Source organism: Pteronotus mesoamericanus, unplaced genomic scaffold (genome assembly GCF_021234165.1).
Source record: "Pteronotus mesoamericanus isolate MK-2021 breed Mesoamerican mustached bat unplaced genomic scaffold, CSHL_Meso_final contig_121, whole genome shotgun sequence".
Lineage (NCBI taxonomy): Eukaryota > Metazoa > Chordata > Mammalia > Chiroptera > Mormoopidae > Pteronotus > Pteronotus mesoamericanus.
Genome location: NW_026555046.1, coordinates 3,203,191 through 3,222,669, shown reverse-complemented (window position 1 = coordinate 3,222,669; position 19,479 = coordinate 3,203,191). Strand labels below are relative to the sequence as shown.

Sequence of the window (19,479 nt, the reverse complement as noted above, 5' to 3'; positions counted from 1 at the left end):
ATGCTCTAGCTATTCCAAACATTAACAACTTGCCCCAAAGTAGTAAGTAATTTCTTTTTTTAGATCTTTATACCACAGGTAGGCAAGGCTTCCCCAAATATCTGAAACATTATCATTCCAAGGGCAGGACAGGAAAGAAAATTAGAAAAGCAGCTAGAGCCCTGGCTGGTGTGGCTCAGTGGACTGAACACCAGCCTGTGAACCAAGGGTTGCTGGTTCAATTCCTAGTCAGGGCACATACCTGGGTTGCAGGCCAGGTCCCTAGTGTGGGGCACATGAGAGGCAACCACACATTGACATTTTTATCCCTCTCTATTTCCCTCCCTTCTTCTCTGTCTAAAAATAAATAAGATCTTTAAAAAAAAAGAAAAGAAAAGCAGCTAAATGTGGCACTAGTCCAAGGACAATTTAATGTGGCCCTGGGAGAGGGTAGTCCAGAAATAAACCCCCCTCAGTAGTCTTGAACCCCAGAACATCCCCCTGAGTCCTACTGAGGCCCATTTGCTTGCGGTCCTTTCCCCACTGCCCAGGGCTCCTGGGAGAAGAACTGGTGGAGCTAGATAGAGACCTTGCTATCTGCCTGTGCACTAAACTGCATTCAGTCATGAGCATTGAGAGAGCTGAATATAACCATCAAACAGTTGCATTCTTTGGAAAAAGAAGCACACACTTTTATTTCAGAAAGCTCTAATATTTTTAAAATATTAAAAAACTATGAGTGCTTAAAATTCCCAGAGACCTAAACTTATAACATGGGTCTGGTGAAAGGGGACTTACTACATCTACAAAAGGGTTGAAAGTGGTGAAATCAGTAGTTGGTCTCATAATGGAAAAGTCCCTAGTTACTTCTGTTAAATTATTTATATATTAAGATGTTTTGTTGACAAGAGGTCACTGAATACCTGCTGGCTTGATCCAGCCCCACTGTGCTAACTGCTGAGGTGAGTGTGGATCTGCTTTCAGTCTTGCCCTATGGAATTAACCACCAATTAAAGTAAATAAAGTCAATTCACCATCTGGATAAATGTCTGACTTCTTCTTGGGGACAATGAATACACAAAGTCTGTCTGGGGAAATGTCCAGCCATTGTTAATAAAATGAGAACAGTTTGCATGACATCGATGTAACCTGGCAGCCAAGGAGAGTAGCCTGGAATGCACATATATGAGCAATGACAACTTCACTGTACTAGTCAGTGGGGGTGGTAGATGCCATTGAATGAGCATATGTACTGTGTGGCTGTCACATTCAAAATAACTGAGCAAGTAGAGCAACAAATTTGCATCAAATTTTGCATTAAGCTTTAACATTCCTCCACAGAAACTATTCAGATGATTCAGAAGGTCGCAGCTATGGGCAACTGGTGATTGGCAGCTTCATTACGGCAACGTGCCTGCTCATGCATCACGTCTCATGCAGTTTTTTAGCCAACATCAAATCACCCAGGTGACTCAGCCCCCTAACACTCAGATTTGGTGTCCTGTGACTTCTGGCTTTTCCCAAAACTAAAATCACCTTTGAGAGGGAAGAGATTTGAGACCATTGATGAGATTCAGGCAAATATGACAGGGAGGCTGATGAAGACTGGGAGAACTGAGGTCCCAAGGTGCCTACTTTGAAGGGGACTGAGGATCATTTTCCGATGTACAATGTTTCCCGTATTTTGTATCTTCTTTAATAAATGTCTCTATTTTCCATATTACATGGCTCAATACTTTCTGGACAGACCACCTTGTACGTGAGGAGGGACCCCCCCCCAAAAAAAACCTCAGGATTATCTTCTGGAGGCTGGGCCTCTTGTAGTATAGGCTACCCCTGCTAGGTGAGCATTCTAGGAACCCATCTGTATCAGTATACCAGCTAGTGGTGTTGTGAGAGGCTGCATTTGGCTTCAGTGAAAATTTTTTGAAGACTCTTTCAATGCCATTTTCTACTTCATGATAATGCACCTGCCCAAACCATGCTGAGTGTTTAGCAGCTTTTGACCAAAACCAGCATGACCCCTGTGCCCCACCCTCACTATTCACCCCCAAGTGATTTTCTTTATCTCCCTGGATGAAAAAAGTCCTCAAAGGGGAACATTTTGCTGATGTGGGACAGGTGAAACAAGAAATGGCAGAAGTACTAAAAGGCATCAAAATTGATGAGTTCAAAAATTCTTTTGAGCAGTGGAAAAAACATCTTGACATGTGTATTGCATCAAATGGACAGTACTTTAAAAGTGACTGAAGTTTTAACATGTAAGAATAAATCCACAAATTAATTCTAGGGTTTGTTTGTTTGTTTTAGTCCCCCTTATGAGTTTCATAAGGACCATGCTGTATTTAAAAGTAATTTCGAATACCAAGTATGGGCAACTCTTAGTAAGTGGGTATGGTATTAGCTCCTGGATTCTCTATTCTAAGTGGTGAACTGCAAAGTGCAAACGTAATGTGGTCTAACTGTCCAACATTCCCATAGAAATCCTGACTATAAACCACCATTATTCTTCCCATGGTAAAGAGAAAATGCTCCACCAAACTCAGCAAGAAGCATGACCCATAGCTTTGGGTGCTACCAGGCAAGCAGGTGTTAAAAACACAGCCATGGGGATAGAGAAGCAATAGCTAAAGAAAAAAATAATGCCAAAATACCAATGAATATAGTTTAGTTAAATAAATTTATTCTATTTATAAATACCATTTAAAAGACATCAACTAAAAGAGTAAGGGTTTTAATGAAATAGTAAATTCAGGAGAATTTTATGAATTTCCTATAAAGCAAATTATTAAAATTGTTTTTCAGCTTTTCCATCAGAAAAAGGCTGGGCTTCTTTTTGTTCTAAGGGTCCTCCAGTGCACAAAACAAATGTAAATTGGTCACTGAGCTGCTGCCTGATTCCCATCAACCAACTCTGAATCAACAGAGAAAGACTAAGCTAGGTACTATTTGGTGGGGAGCAAGCCCACACTAGCATCTATTCAGCCTCCTGCTCTCAACAGAAGCACATTTTTGTGAAAATGGGTCATGTGAGCTACTGGGGATTGAGTCTCACTCACACAGTGGAGTCTATTCTCAGCTCTGCAAGGACATTCAAGAATGAGCAAGTTTTGGAAACTAATTATTTTCTTCAAATTCACAAGAGACTGGCCCAGGAACTAGGAAGCCAACTATTTAAACATATTCTCTTCTCACCCTACTGGTATGGCTCAGTTGGTTGGGTGTCACCCCTCAAAGCGAAAAATCACTGGTTCAATTCCCAGTCTGGCCACATGCCTGGGTTGTGGGTTCAGTTCCCAGTAGGGGCGCATATGAGAGGCAACCTACCAATGTTTCTCTCCCTCTCTCCCTACCTCACTTCCTCTCTCTCTAAATAAATAATTTTTTTTTAAAAGTATCCTTTTCTCAACAAGTAACCTTCTTGGAGTATCATCACAAACAAAACTTGATCAATGCCTATAATATCTGGTCACTGGAAACAGAGTGAACAGGAAACAGGCTCTCACTCCAGTGCGGTCTTCCCAGGGTGTGACCCTCAGAAGCCCTGTCAGAATCCTCCAATCTGCTTATCAAAATGCATATTCCTAAGCCCTTCCCCAGACACATTCTAAGGGTGGGCACCAGGAAATTAAAAGCATCCCATTGCCCTGGTTGGGTGGTTTGGTTGGTTGGAGCATCGTCCCATACACCAAAAAGTTGCAGGCTCAATTCCCAATCAGGGCATATACCTAGGTTGTGGGTTTGATCCCCAGTCAGGGTGCCTGTGGGAGACAACACATCAATGTTTCTCTCTCACACTGATGTTTCTCTCTCTCCCCTGTCTCCCACCCCCACCTCCCGGTTCTCCTCTCTCTAAAACCAATAAACATATTCTCAAGTAATGATTAAACAACAACAACAATAATAATAATAAAAGCATCCCATTGATTCTCTTGCAATAAAAGTTTGCGACACTTTATTCTAATAGATGTGACAGGAATGTAAACAAATTATTTCTATCTAAAACATTCTTGGGGGAAAAAAGTTCCACGATTTCTGGGAACAATATCCCAGTACCCTAATGTCCCTACATATGCCCTAAGGAAATGCTTCCCCAAAGAAGTCAAAACTATTTTTCCCCTTCAAAATGTTGGAGAGTCCCTGGCATACAATCTTCTAGATACCCATGTCAGGCCACTCTCATTGATCTGGTTCATATCATTCTACTATTTCTTAGAGCACTGTTTATTTTAGATGTATTTTTATAATGATTGTTTCCTGCTAATACATAAAGAAAAAAGAAGGGGACAGTAAAATGTGCTATGTACCAGCCAACATATTGAGCACTTAAATATGTTAACTCATTTACTCTCATGACAATCATACAAGTAGATAAGCATTTTATAGACAAGCAAATTATCTATAAAATAATTTGTTTAGTTTTAGAGAAATTAAAGAACTTGCCCAAGGTCACACAACTAATGAGTGGTAAAGCCAGGATTCAACTTCGGGTCTGTCTGCATCCAAAGCCCTAATATTGTTCCCATACGGGAACACTGTCCTTGTGCATCCTCCTAAGTTCTCACAATGTGACATCTACGTCGGCAAACCTTATCTGAGATGTATTGGTTGTTTTTAGTTTCCTTCAAGGGGCTGTAGACTCACTTCTTCCTGTGATGGAAATCACCTGGTCTAATTCTGATTACGTAGGTGATGGTTGTTGCTGAGCTATATCCCCGAGACAGGGCCTAAAGTGGCATTCTGGTAACAGCACACACCTGCTGGCTCAGCTGCACTTGGTCTGCCCTGAATATCAGTCCCCATAGGACAGGCCTGGTGGGTTATTAGCTCAGAGAGTATGCAAGTGTTGGGCTTCTACTATCCGAAATTTGTCTCATTCATCAAACTATTATCAGAACTATGTTTATCCATTTTTGTAACCATTCTCGGAGGTATGTCCCTACTCCTGGCAGATATTTCCAAATAGACTGTTTCAGTACATAAGCTTATGAAGGAGAGGGGCCTCTTTTTTTCATTATTGCATCCCCAGGGCTCAGGACATTGCTCGACTTTCAAATAACAAATGTGGAGTGGATCTCTCACTCTGAAATCAGAGGAAGTTTTTTTTTCAAATGTTACCAGAAGTCTTCACTATTTCTTTTCCCTAGTACCTCAATTTAATTTTTAAAAGTTTTTTTGTTTTTTTTTTTTGTTTTTTAACCAGAAGAAATAGATTTTATTTAAATTCAATCTGTGAAAGTACAAATGTTTTTGTATAACTTAAGTTGCTCTTTCTGAGCAACTTAAAAGGTAATTGTACATTTGATAAGCCTCTCTCTGGATTTTTCTCGTTGGTTTCACATACTGTGATACAAAGCCTGTTTAAAAGAACATATAGCAGGAATTCTAAAACTGTATATTTATTTGAAAAGTTACTTTCATAAAGAAGTTTTTTCAACATTTTATCTTAAATATTTTTGTAATGGGATAAATTCAAATAAACATTTAAAGGTAAGTACTACCCAACTAATCTTTTTTGTTTGGGTTTTTTTTAAATTTAATTTTAATTTATTTTTCAAATACATTTGTCTCTGCCTACCCCCCACCACTTTCCCTTGCCCCCTCCCTCCTTCCCTCCCTCAGCTCTTCCCTTTGACTTGGCTATTGTAAATTGTGCTGCTATGAACATTGGGGTGCATAGGTTCTTTTGTATTGGCATTTTGGTATTCTTAGGGTATAGCCCCAGCAGGGGAATCACTGGATCAAAAGGCAATTCCATTTTCAGCTTTTTGAGGAAATTCCACACTGCTTTCCACAGTGGCTGCACCAGTCTGCATTCCCACCAACAGTGGACTAGGGTTCCCTTTTCTCCACAGCCTCGCCAGCACCTGTTTGGTTTTTTTTTTAATTTAAAAATATTTATTGTAGTGTGCATATCCTTAATGTTTTCTATGGGATGACTATAACATTAACAGAAAAGCATGTATCATTACATAAAAGATAAATACAGAAATTATCATGGATGCCAAACATTTTGGTGTTTCCATGTGTTACTACTGTAGAACATGTGCTCAACTTTACTGTTCTTTAAAAATCGATTTTGGAAACTTGTTAAACTTAATGGTAGGTGTTGACAGAGTTCACAGAAATGTTTGAAGAAAATATTAATTTCTGTACAAGTGAGGCCCTGACACTTTAAGCAGAGGTCACAGTTTCTATCAATATGATAAAATATTCACTTTATAATTGTATAGATTGTGCATATGAAGTTACAGTCATGTTTTACTTGTAACACATCTAAGAAGACAAATCTATATGTGTGCTTTGTAAGATGGTACAGTAAGAGAGTAATTTTGTGAACATTTTCACATTCTGTGATCAACATAACAAATTATGCCAATGAGTTTTTCATGTTCTTTTCTTTTTCTTCACCAACACAGTAAAAGCTTTCCTATTAATAGATATGAGGTATTATTAAGCCATTTGGGATATTGTTTGAGTACAAGAATGATGTCTTACTGAAAAGTGGACTTTATATTTTAGGCTTTAGAGGTTCTCTTTTATTTTAGTTATGGTCCAGAAAATAAAGTACCTTTTTTTTTCAAAATAGAAACTATTTTTAATTTGTCAGATTCTTAACTTAAAAATTAACAATGCTTTTTTAACCTTTCATACCTTGGCCACTGTTAATTTCCTTTAAATAGTTTGAAGTAATGAGGCTACACTTAGAGAAGTAGATTTCCATGTATATTACCAGCTGTAAGACAAATACACTTAACACCTATATGTAATGCATGTTTAAAATTTGTTTTGGCTTCACAAATGAGAGCAATCACAACTACATATTAAAATGACACAAGAATTTTCATGTTTGTTACTAATTGAAGGAAAGAACATGTTTTTTCCTCTTCTCTTCTTCCTACTCTATTCCTTCAAATTATCCAGTTTTCTTCTCTTTGATCAGATAGCCTCTATGGTAGCTTCACCACCACAACACATGCACCAGCTCTTACAATGTTAACAGGGACTTCCTGTTTCCATTCATCTTTCTGCATGTCATATGACTCAATGGTATTCAAGTAAGAATGTCTGTTACATCCGCCAACCACAAAGAGTTTGTCACCCAGAGCGCACACAGCAACAGCGCCTCGCGGGACACTCAGAGGTGCCACAGTGGATGACGAATCATGCTTTGGATCATACCCTTCCACACAGTCAGAGAGCCTGGAGCAATGGTTAGAAGCAGGGGCATCATGACTCCCAATAACATATAAGAATCCATTGTATGTTGCAGCTCCCACACCTCCACGTCTTTTGGACATTGGAGCACAGAGAGTTCACTTGTTAGAGTGTGGGTCAAAGTATTCCACTGATTTGAGACAGGAACTTCTGTTACATCCACCAGTAGCATATAGCTTGTTGTTAAATGCAAAAACACCCACTGTGCTTCTAGGGGTTGACATATTAGCCATGTAATTCCACAGATGCCCCTCAGCTTCCCGTCCTTCTATGGTATTTTGATAGCTCCATCCGTCATGACTGCCAACAGCATACATTGGTCCTTCCAGTGTGGCTACACCTAAGCCATGCCTATGGGTTGACATGGGAGGCATCACAGTCCAGATTTTTCCAACTGGATTAAAACATTCCACAATGTTCAAAGTTTTTAAACCGTCTCTGCCTCCCACCATATACAGCTTATTATCAATAAGTGCAACCCCAAACTGAAGTCTACGGCTACTCATGGTGCCAATATGTAACTAGCTATTGGTCTTGAGGTCATATTTTTCTATTGTAGTGGTACCTTTCATGGCATCCATGCCTCCCATGGCATAAAGTGCCCTCGCAGTTGATTTTCTGGGCTTCATCTGAGGGCTCTGCATCATGGGCCTTCTCTCGGGTAAGAGATGATACTTCATAGCTTCTGTCAGGAGTTTCTGACATTCAAGATCACCACTAAACATGGAGCTGTTTTCAAGATCTGCCAGTAACTGTGGCAGCAGTAAGGGCAGTCTGATGTAAGAAAGCAGTGTGGTGAGGTTTTGCTGCCTGGCCTGCACATCATGCCCTACCCACTGCATCAGAGCATGGAAAACGGTTTCTTCATTGGGTATGTTAATATTGTCACTGCACATAAGTTTGGAGATTTCATTAGCTGAAAGCAGGAGGAATTCTTGGTTCTTTATGACGTCGATGAAGTGTTCCATTGCGTACTTATGTGCCATGCTCAGGAGCTCTGCATAGCCCTGGGCATCTCCAAAGGATCAGATCCCCAAGCAGTTTGAAGGATGGAGCTGCTTTATGAGAAAATTGGAGCAGATCTCAATGACTTGAGTCAGCTGCAGCAAGCAAACCACGGCCAGAAAATTCTCAATAGTGTCTTCTTTCAGTAGAAGGACACCTGTGTAAGTGTACTGCACCAAGGAATTAGGCACATTAGGGTCAACTCCTTCCATCTTGACTTCTTGTTTGGCTTCAAGCACATCATTAGTACACATGACAGCAAAATAATTAGACACTGCACTGAGAACCTACCGATGAGCTGGGATCCAAAGATGTCCAGCAATGAGGAGCACATCACACAGTTGTTTCTCTTTCAGGTAGCTCTCCATTTTACGGAGAATTTGCTCTGCATGGTTGACAGCATGGAACTGCTCCTCAAAAATGCTAGCATTCATTTCTTTAGGATACTGTGTATGTAATCTTGCCAGGGAATCTTCTGGACTGTCATCAGCCATCATGTCCAAATCTCGTGAGGGTTTCTCCCAAGCTCTTTGGCCAAAATTCTCCTCTGGAGCTGCTTTAGGAGTATCTTCATTGGCTCGAAAGTGTTCTATCAGGTTCTGGGAATGCTAATTCTGAAGAAGTCTCTGATGGGCAGGGGCCAGCCCTGGCATGGGTGCCAGTAAGTTGTGGTGGACAGGACCGTTGCTTTTTTCAGTCCGTTTCTGTCCCAAGAGTGGTTCTTCAACCTACCCTGAACCAGGGTCCCTCTATGCTCATATCCTTCCTGCTGAAGGCAGTTTCCAGGGCTGGGGGAACCGGCAGAAGGATGACTGAACCACCTCCAGTGCAGCCGTAGGATCTGTTTCACATCGAACTCTTTCTTGCCATACATCGACACCATTGTGGGAGGAAAGACCTAATTTTTAAAAGGTTTTGAGGGATTTCTCTATGTCTCATGTTTTGTTAGATGACGCAGGATGCATCACTCAATTATTTCAGCATGATTCTAAGAGATTATATTGATGATGGAAGAACCAAGCCCACCTCACCACTGCCCAATGCCAGGAAAGGGCTACAGTGAGTGGTGGGGGTCCTGGTGAGAGGCTGAACTGCAGCCAGTAGTTGAGAATAAAATCAGGAGCCCAGGACACACATCCACTATTGGGGAAGGAACATAAGGTTCCCTGCCCTTAACAGGGCTTACTGTCTGGATGGGAAAACTAGAGCTTCGCACACATTGGGTGAAGGTGTGCACTAAGGGGAGAAGACATGGAGGTGAACAGTTCTTAAGTTCTAAACAGGGATTCTGGAGTTACAAAGAGAAGGAGCAACTTTTTAATCATCAAGCACAAGTGTAACTGGCATTCTAAGAATGTGGAGTTCCCTGAAGAGGAACCTTGCCTTTTATTGCTTTTGAATCTCCTCCTCAAACCCAGTGAGACTCTAAAGCACACAGATGGAGATTCATAAATGCTTGTTACTAACCAGATGACTGTCTTATAACAGCAAAAAGAAATTCAAAGCAACCAGCTGTTTGAGGGAACAGGACCTTAGAGAAAATTAAAGTCTCAGCCTTGTCAACTGTAATGTGGCAACAATTTTGGAAGTGCAGCTGCTGCAGCTTCATCCACTGAATTAAACTGGATTCTAGGGAGAAGGAAGACTACCCTGCTGTCAGTAAGCTACAAACAGGCACCCATCAGTGCTTTCAAATTAAATTAGAGTTTATAAACAAAGCAGCAATGCAAAGGTCAAGTGATGAGCCCATAAACTTTAACTATCTAATTAAAGAATTACAAGTGTATTCCAAGAATGCAACTTGATTACTTTTTCCTTTTTAAACATAACAGCTTGAACATATGTTAAAGAAAAGTAAATCTGGTTTCATTATTATGATAATAGTTAGTTTCAGTCCTTGCATTTTTCTCCACCAACACAAAAGAAGCCCAGTTTCCAAAGATAGAGACAATCACATTTTTCTAGCTATACCATTTTTGGACTTAATAATAGTAGTGGAACAGAGCATCTTTTCTACTACATTTTGCCAAGAAGACTGGAAAAAAAAACAAAGATACTCTCAGAAAAACTGACTTTTTCCTATTACCTGATACTCCTTTTTATTTATTCATTGCTAAGTCTTTCTCATGTCCCACAAGCAAAACATCGTTGTGAGCACTCTGAACCTTATTTGCCAGTTTTGTTCAATCAGCAGGGGCTGGCCAGCATGATGAGCTGAGAGGGGCTGCTACCCGTACAGGTTCAGTGGAAAGGGGTGAGGATGGATTGATTAGTGATGGCTGAATGGGTGGGTGGGCCCAGAAGAGCAAGTGCCATGCTGTCCAACCCTGATCTCATAGAACCAGGAGAGGGTTCTGAGCTACTGGTTCCCTTGGTGATACATATGAAAAAATATGTAAACATGTGAAAGTTAAAACTGTGCTTCAATTGTCTGCAGTTTCTCTCCTCCTTATATTCCTTTTCTTCAAGTATAAAGTGTAATGCTTTGGCTTGAAGTGGGAGCTCAGAGCTCTGACCGTGCTGTCAGCCTGGGTGCTCATCCTACCACTAGAGTGCCTTGAATTTCCAATCCTGAAGAGCCTGAAACTGTAGACTGTCTAAAATAGGTCCATGTTAGCTTCACCAGTGAGTCCGAATCCTTGGCTAGCTACATTAATGCTGAAACTATTTCTTTTTTATTTTTCAGCCTGATGCCAGGCCCTCATTGAAAATTTTATTATTTCAGTTTAATTAAAATTTTTAGCATAAAACAGGAAGAAATACCAAACTAAAAGATAAAATGCCTTTTTCCTTCTTAAGAGAAAGTCCCCAAACCACTAAACTGACCCCTTACTCTAGGCCCACAGGGCTTCCATAACCTAAGGAGTAGCTCCCCAAAGGATTAGGACTGTATCTCTAAGAGATACAGTCCATGGAAAGCACCAGCAATTAAAGTTCCTTCCCAAGACATTAACCCAACCCTCAACCAGGACAATCCATCCCAACCTGAAACCTTCTGAGGATTGAAAATTACCATGTCCAATTTACAAATATTCCTGCACTATTCAAGGCTCTCACTGAGCCCAGTCTGACAATATGTAAGTGGGAGAAAATCATTTCCAGAAAGGGCCCCACAGTATAATCCTACTTACTGCTTCCAGGAGAAGAACAGGTGCTCCTGATTTCCTCTAGCTAGGTCCTAGTGGCCTACTCCTAGTATCAACCTTAAACATGGCTCATCCTCCCATTGGAACACATTTAACAATACAGTATTCACTTCCTAGTTCCAAATTCCAGTACCCATCCATCATTATGCATGTAAATAAACTGATTAGTATCATGACTACTCTAAAAACTTCTTTATGACAGAGGCTGAATATCCTGTTTGATTATCTTTCTAGAACCAATATCTACAATAAAATCCCACTTGTAATCCCAAAAGGAAACTAACATTAACTGAATGCCAATTTTGTACTAAACATTTCTATGCGTGCCATATGCTTTACTTCTCCTAACAATCACATGAGGTAAATGTTATTATGTACGTTTTTACAGCTGAGTGAACATAGCTCAGAAAGGTCAGGTAACATGCCTGAGGTCACACAAGTAATTAGTGGCAAAACTAGGGTTTGAATCCAGGTCTAATTCCAAAGTTGATTCAATGTTCAGCAACTACTCTCCCAGAGTCAAAAAAAGAACCACACAAGAACAAAAGATTCTGATAGCTTACATTACTGTTCAGCAAATATTTACTTCCCCTTCCATGCCGGTGTGGGTGACCTCCCATCCTACTACTATTGAACTTGGTCATATGCTTTTATTTGGCCAACAGAATATTAGTGGATGTAACATGAACAGGGGCCTTATGCATGACTGCATGGTTTGGCTTGGCTCTTGTGCTCATGGTACTTGCTACAAAAAAAATATACCATAGATAACACTAGTTAAAAGAAGACAAATCCCATCCTAGAGCAATCAAACTGCAGTTGACCTATAGACCTGTGATCAAGAAATAATAGCTGAAAATTTTCAAAATTTGATGAAAACTATAAATCAACAGGTCCAAGAAGCTCAACATACCCCAAGATATTGTCATTGGGATTATAGGGGAGATTCAATGGCATGTTTTGCTCTTAAATAGAAATAGTGAGAGGCTTCCAATTGCAAAAGAATCAATAGAAGGGTGGATGCAGTTGAGGATGTTTCCTCAACTTTCAGAGGGTCAGTAGCATATATTAAAATCACACCTAATGAAGAGTATGAGAGGAGGGTGGTGGGAGGGAATAAAGAGAGGGAATGGATTTTTCACCCAGGCTACCATGGGGGAACCAGACTTGGCACAGGCAGGGAGAAAATACCAGAGTGCAAGGGGAACAAAAGGGTTCCCCTTAGGTTCTCAGAAATCTAGGGTAAGGTCTTTAGATATCGCCTGACCACAGAATCATGGGTTAGAGGCAATTTTCTCTTGATCCCTGAGGTGGGCAGGCACAAGTGCTCAGTGGAGCTGACACGACAGGTAACATGAACTTTAGTCCCCTTCCTGCCCTCTCTCTGATGGTCTTGATTGTGAAGAAGATTGACCATGAACTCTTAGGAGTCAATGCAAGAAAAATTTTAAATGTAATGCACCATTTAATATACCAACCTAGTGTCCATATCAAAATACTGGAAAAGCTTTTCTATCACCTGAAAAGAACAATCCTGGAAAAACAAATAAGAAAAAATTCAATCTGAGGGGAAATGCTTCCAAGGAATTAATGTCCATATAAAAATCCAAAGCAAGCACAGAATAAATAAATGATTGTACTTGATGGATATATTTTTGCCTGTGTAACGAAGCAAGAAACAAGACAAAATTGCTATCAGAGGTTAACATGAGGAATCACCCCAAAATATAAGGCCCAACAGTTGGACGTAATTCATACATAAATAACTTACTTGCAGATATGCAAATTCCTACAAATATGTTATCAATAAGTATCAAACATCAAAATTAAATGAAATCAGAATTCATAGCAATGCATTTTTCTAATTTATCCAGTCTCTACTAATTTCAGTAGTAATAGTCCAAAGGACTCTGGGAACTTTAGAGAATATTTATCACCTTTTAAATGGCCACTTGCTAATTGGTACAAATGCAATATTATTGTTCCAAATGTTTAAAGGCTTTAGTACACTGACAAGGAAAGTGAAGTAAGCACACTGCTGATTCAGCTCAATCTTTTGTTTTCCTTTCTAATTGTACGGCTGGATCTACCCAAATCTATACTAATGAACAAGGTGGGGGACAAAGCGAAGAAAAGAAAACAATATAATGCATGTAAATGTATTTGGGGTAAAAAAATAAAGAGCTTAAAATGTCAATGGATATTATGAGGAAACGAGCATGCACTGAGTAGGACAGAATACAGATCAGGCATACGCATATTTTCCCCTTAGAAGCTTCAGTCCAACACTGCACAACAGGAAAGTTTATTTAAAAAATATCAAGCCACTGGGGTGGAGGAGGAAAGATTGAGCAAAAAATAAAAAAAGAGAGCGAGAAAGGACACACAGACATGGACAACAGTGTGGTGATTGCAAGGGGGGGAGGGCAGGGAAGGGGGCAGTGTGTCGCAGTGGAAGAGGGTATAGGGAAATAAATGGTGATTAAAAAAATAAAGTTAAATAAATAAATATCAATCACATTTTTCACATCTACAAGAAATATACAGGGAAGAGAGAAAAACAAATTAATGTCAAAGGTCATCACTGGAAAGGGAAGATTAGAAGGGAAAAGGGAGTGAAGGAGAGTACACAGCTCAGGAACAAGCCTATCACATAGGAGTGTAATATATTATAAAAAGCCAGAGAGCTAAATGGTGTGAATACAGGTGTGAGCTACGGAAGAGAAACATCCATTTACATCCATACATTACATTATAATTCAAAATAAGTCTAGATTGACCGAAAAGATTTTTGGTTTTGTTTTAAGCTCAGGTCATAAATAACCAAATGGAAAAGACAGGAAATCACATAAGTTATAGGATTTACAGATTGGATTGCAGATTTTAAGGTTGTATATAAAATGTACACAAAATCAAAAGCCAAACAATCACTAGGATAAACTATCCATAAGAAATAACATCAAAGAGTTAATGTCATTGGTATAAGAGTTCACACAATATAAGAAACACAAGACCCCAGTGGATCAATGGACAAAAGACAGGTAATTCACAAAAGAAATTAAATATAAAACATTCAGTACTTTTCACTAATAATTGACATTAATTTCTTCATCAAAGAAATTCAGATGGTATTCCATGTCTCTTTCCTCTGTTTCCTCTTTTTTTAAATTATGTGTCTCAGTTTGGGGTATTATGTGATTATACATTCTTCTCCAGTGCACATAGAATGTTCTCAAGGATAGACCATATGCTGGGTCACAAAACAAGTCTCAATAAATTCAAGAAGATTGAAAGCATACCAAGAATGTTCTCTGACCACAATGCTTTGAAATTAGAAATCCACTTCAAAAAGGAAATAAAGAAACCCATAAATCATAAATATGTAGAGATTAGACAACATACTAGTACTAAATATTGACTGGGTCAAAGAAGAAATAAAGGGTGAGATCAAAAGACATATAGAGATGAGTGAGAATGACAATATAGCATATCAAAATTTCTGGGATGCAGTGAAAGCAGTAATAAGAGGGAAATTTATATCATTACATACCTATGTCATGAAATGCAAGAAATCCCAAGTAAACAACCTAATACTATATCTTAAAGAACTAGAAAAAAAAGAATATGAGCAACCCTAAGTAAGCAGAGGAAAGGAAATAATAAAAACTATGGCAGAACTGAATAACATAGAGAACAAAATGACTATACCAAATATTAATACTACAAAAAGCTGGTTCTGAGACTTCAAGATGGCAGAGGAGTGAGTGAAAGACACACTAACCTCCTCCCAGGACCAATCTGAAATTACAACTAAATTATGAAGAAATCACCTCAAAAACAACTGAACAATTTTAAGAGAGGAGCCTTCAAACCACGGACAGACAGAAGAATCAGTTTTAGCACAACCTAATTGGTAAGGAGTCTGGTAGAGGCTCAAGAAGGTGGGTTAGGCATCCATGGGCAGCAGTGCCAGAGAAACATTGAAAAGGCCAGCTGGATCCCCCAAGAAGAGGAGGGTCTAAACCGTTAGTGGGGATCTCCAGCCTGCAGCATCAGAGCCCAAAAAGAATACAGACAACAGCCAGCTGTGAAAAGCATACAGGTGCTCTCTGCCAGAGACAGGTGGCTGGGGACACAAAGAGCCATTTAAAGAGCTAATGCAAAAATTTGTAGTGACAGCCACTTACCCTGGGCTCTGGCAAAGGTGGGGACTGAGTGGGCTGCGGCTGCCTGAGGAGAGACTGGGGAAGGAGGCTTTGGGGAAAGAACTGAGAAAGTAGCCGGTGAGGTCCCGGGCTGACTCACCCAGCATTGTGCAGGTGCCATCTTGCACAGGCAGACCACTGCCCTGAGTAGCAGCAGTGTGAAAAGACACAATAGCCCCACCCCAAGAGGCTCTTCCCTGCAAGGCATTGCACAGGACTCAGTGCTGAGTATAGAGCAGCAGTCACAGAGAGTAGGTCCCTGGCTAAAGGGGACACACAGGGGACTAGAGTTGCTTGAGGAGAGTCTGGATACAGAGTCACTAGGAAGAGAACTGAAGAAGTAGCTGGGGAGATCTTGGTGTTGACTCCTTCACTATACACAGCAGCCATCCTGTTCGGCAGCACCGAGAAAGGACACAACTGCCCTGCCCACAGAAGGGACTCTACCCTGCCCTATGGTGCATAAGTCTGAGTACTGAGGGCAGAGTGACTAGATTAACAACTAGAGGAGACAGGCACAGATAGTAGATACCTGGAAGTCTTTTAAAGACTGCATAATGTCAGATGGGAGCAACACCTGATACTATCAGCGGCAGATCCAGAAAGAAAAAAGAAGAAGAAGAAAAAAAGCAGTCTCCTACCATAGAAGTTCACACCACAAAGTCAGGAAGACAAGATAGATCAATTTAAGAAGCAGATGTAAAAAGAAGTGTATCATAAATAATGGGAAGAAAAAGAAACACCCCCCAAATGAAGGAAAAGCAGCAATCCCCAGAAAGAGAGATAAATGAAATAAAGGCAAGTAAACTATCAGATATTGAGTTCAAAACAATTCTAAGGAAGCTCAATGAGCTCAGTGAGCTCAAATTACCAAAAACTACAAGGAAATTTCAGGAACTTACTGCAAATTTTATCAGCATGAAAAAAGACATTAAAACTATCAAGAAGAGGAAATGAAGAATACAGTTTCAGAACTGAAGAACACAGTACAAGGAATTAAAAGCAGGCCAGATAAAGCAGAGGATCGAATCAGGGAGCTGGAGGACAAGGTAGAAAAAAGCTCCCGAAAGAGCAAGAAAATGAAAAAAAAAACAACCCTCAAAAAGAATGAAGAGGCATTCAGGGAAATGCAGGACAAACTGAAAGTTAATAATATCCATATAATAGGGATACCAGAAGGAGAAGAAGAGGAGCAAGGGATAGAGAACCTATTGGAAACAGTAATGATAGAAAACTTCACTAATTTGAGAAAAGAAAAACTCACACAAGCCCAGGAAGCACAGAGGGTCCCATTCAAAAGGAACCCAATGAGGTCCACTATAAGACACATCATCATTAAAATGGCAAATATCAAAGACAAACAGAGAATCCTAAAGCAAGCAAGGGAGAAAGAGGTAGTAACGTATAAGGGAGCCCTGATACGGCTAACAGCTGACTATCAGAAGAAACACTAGAAGCCAGAAGGGAATGGCAAGAAATAGTCCAAGTCATGAAAAGCAAAGGTCTGCAACCAAGGCTGCTCTACCCAGCTAGGCTCTCAATTAAAATGGAAGGCAAAATAAGGATTTTCCCAGACAAAAGAAGGCTAAAAGAATACACCTCCACTAAACCAGCACTGCAAAATATGCTAAAGAGACTGCTTTAAGATGAAGAAAAAGTTTCTATGAATACGTAGTTCATTTCACAGTTTCCAATACTTGATATTATCCATATTGTTAATACTCATTAATCTGATTGTGACAATGATGTTATTTTAGTTGTTCCTTTACTATTTGTTGACACTAAACCTGTTTTTGTATATTTCTTGCCTATTTCTAGTATTTTTAAACAAAAGCTTTAAATGACTTTTTGATATTCTTTATCCATTTATCGATGAAAGATTGTAGAACTTTTTTCCCTAACAAAAAACAAAAAATAACCCCAAAAATCTACTAACCATATTTTAGATGTGTTGCAAATACTTTTCTATTCTATTCTTTGTCCTTTAACTTTTTTATATGTATATTACTATATAGTCTTAAATGTTTAATATAGTCATATTGTCAACATTTTACCCAATAGCTTCTGAGTTTGAATATTTTACTTCAGGTCATGAAAAATATTAGTTCTATTTTCTTCTAAAACTCCTTAGATTCTACATATTGATTTTTAACTCACCTGAATATTTCTTGTGTAATGTGTGAAATAGGGCTCTATATTTGTTTTATTTCAAGTAATAATGGTCTATGCACCTTATTTGTTGAATAAGCCTAATTTTCCCCATTGATATGAAATATCAACTTAATCATATATTATATTGTTAGATATATATGTTTGCATCTAGAATGCTCATTATATTTCATTGATCTAATGATTATTTCTGTGCTGGTGTCATGTTGGTTTAATTCCTGAGAATTTATCATTGTTTTAATTTTTTTAATATTTTATAATTAACTTTGACATTTAAAAAAATAAATAAAATCAATCTGCATTTAAGAAAGAAAGAAAGAAAGAAAGAATGAAAGAAAGGAAGAGAGAGATGGAATTCCTACCTTTTGCGACAACATGGATGGAACTGGAGAATATTGGGTTGAGTGAGATAAGCCAGATGATGAGAGACAGGTACCATATGATCTCACCTATAAGTGGACTCTATTCAACAAAATAAACTAACGAACAAAATAAACCACAGGCATGGAAACCTGGAGCAGACTAAAAGTGACCAGAGGGGATTGGGAAAGAGGACAATAGTGGAAAGAAGGGCAAGAGAATAGACAAAGAACATGTATGAATGAATCATGGACATGGACAACAGAGTGGGAATTGACTGTGGGAGTAGGGGGTTGGAGTGGGATGCATGGAGGAGGGTATAGGGGTAAAAATTGAGACAACTGTAATATAATAAAGATGATTTATAAATTAAAAAAATAAAAATAAAAATGTAAAAAAAGAAAAGAAAAACAGCAGAAGAAATAAAAAACAAAAACAAAAAAAAATGAATCAAAGACCTAAACATAAGATCTGAAACAAATTATATAGAAAACATAGATTCTAAACTTATGGACCTTGGTTACAGAGAACATTTTATGAATTTGACCCCAAAGGGAAGGGAAGTACAGACAAAAATAAATGAATGGGACTATACCAAACTAAAAAGCTCTGCACAACAAAAGAAACTGAACAAAAGAAAACAAGACAAAACAAAAAGTCAGCCAACCAAATGGGAGATGATATTTTATAACAACAGCTCCAACAATGGGTTAATGTCCAAAATAGATAAAGAACTCATACAACTCAACACCAAACAAACAATCCAATTAAAAAATGGGCAGAGGACCTGAACAGACACTTCTCAGGAAGACATGCAAATGGCCAACATATATATAAAAAGATGCTCAACTTCATTAGCTATTCAGGAAATACAAATCAAAACTACAGTGATATACCACCTCACACCTGTTAGAATGGCTATTATCAACAAGACAGGTAATAACAAATGTTGGAGAGGTTGTAGAGAAAAAGGAACCCTCATTCACTGCTGCTGTGAATGTAAACTGCTGCAGCCACTATAGAAAACAGTATGGTGATTCCTCAAAAAATTAAGAAGAGAGTTACCATATGTCCCACCAACCTCTCTTCTGAGTATCTATCTGAAAAAATTAAAAATATTTATTTGCAAAGATATATGCACTCCTATGTTCATTGCAGTATTATTTACAGTAGCCAAGACATGAGATAACCAAAGTGTCATTTGATAGAGGATTAGATAAAGAAGTTTTAGAACATGTATATATATACTATGGAATACTACTCAGCCATAACAAAAGAAGAAATACTGCCATTTGCAACAACATTGATGGACATTGAGAATATTATGCTAAGTGAAATAAGTCATTCAGAGAAAGCTAAGAGCCATATGATTTTACTCATACGTGGGATATAAAACT

The 19,479-nt window shown here is 38.9% G+C and overlaps 1 protein-coding gene and 1 pseudogene across 1 annotated transcript in view; both read right to left on the bottom strand.

The window, feature by feature from the left end:
* The window catches only part of VWA3B (von Willebrand factor A domain containing 3B), a 217,404-nt gene that overhangs the window by 137,338 nt on the left and 60,587 nt on the right, over positions 1-19,479 (bottom strand).
* Positions 6,892-9,085, bottom strand: LOC129080291 (kelch-like protein 4; annotated as a pseudogene).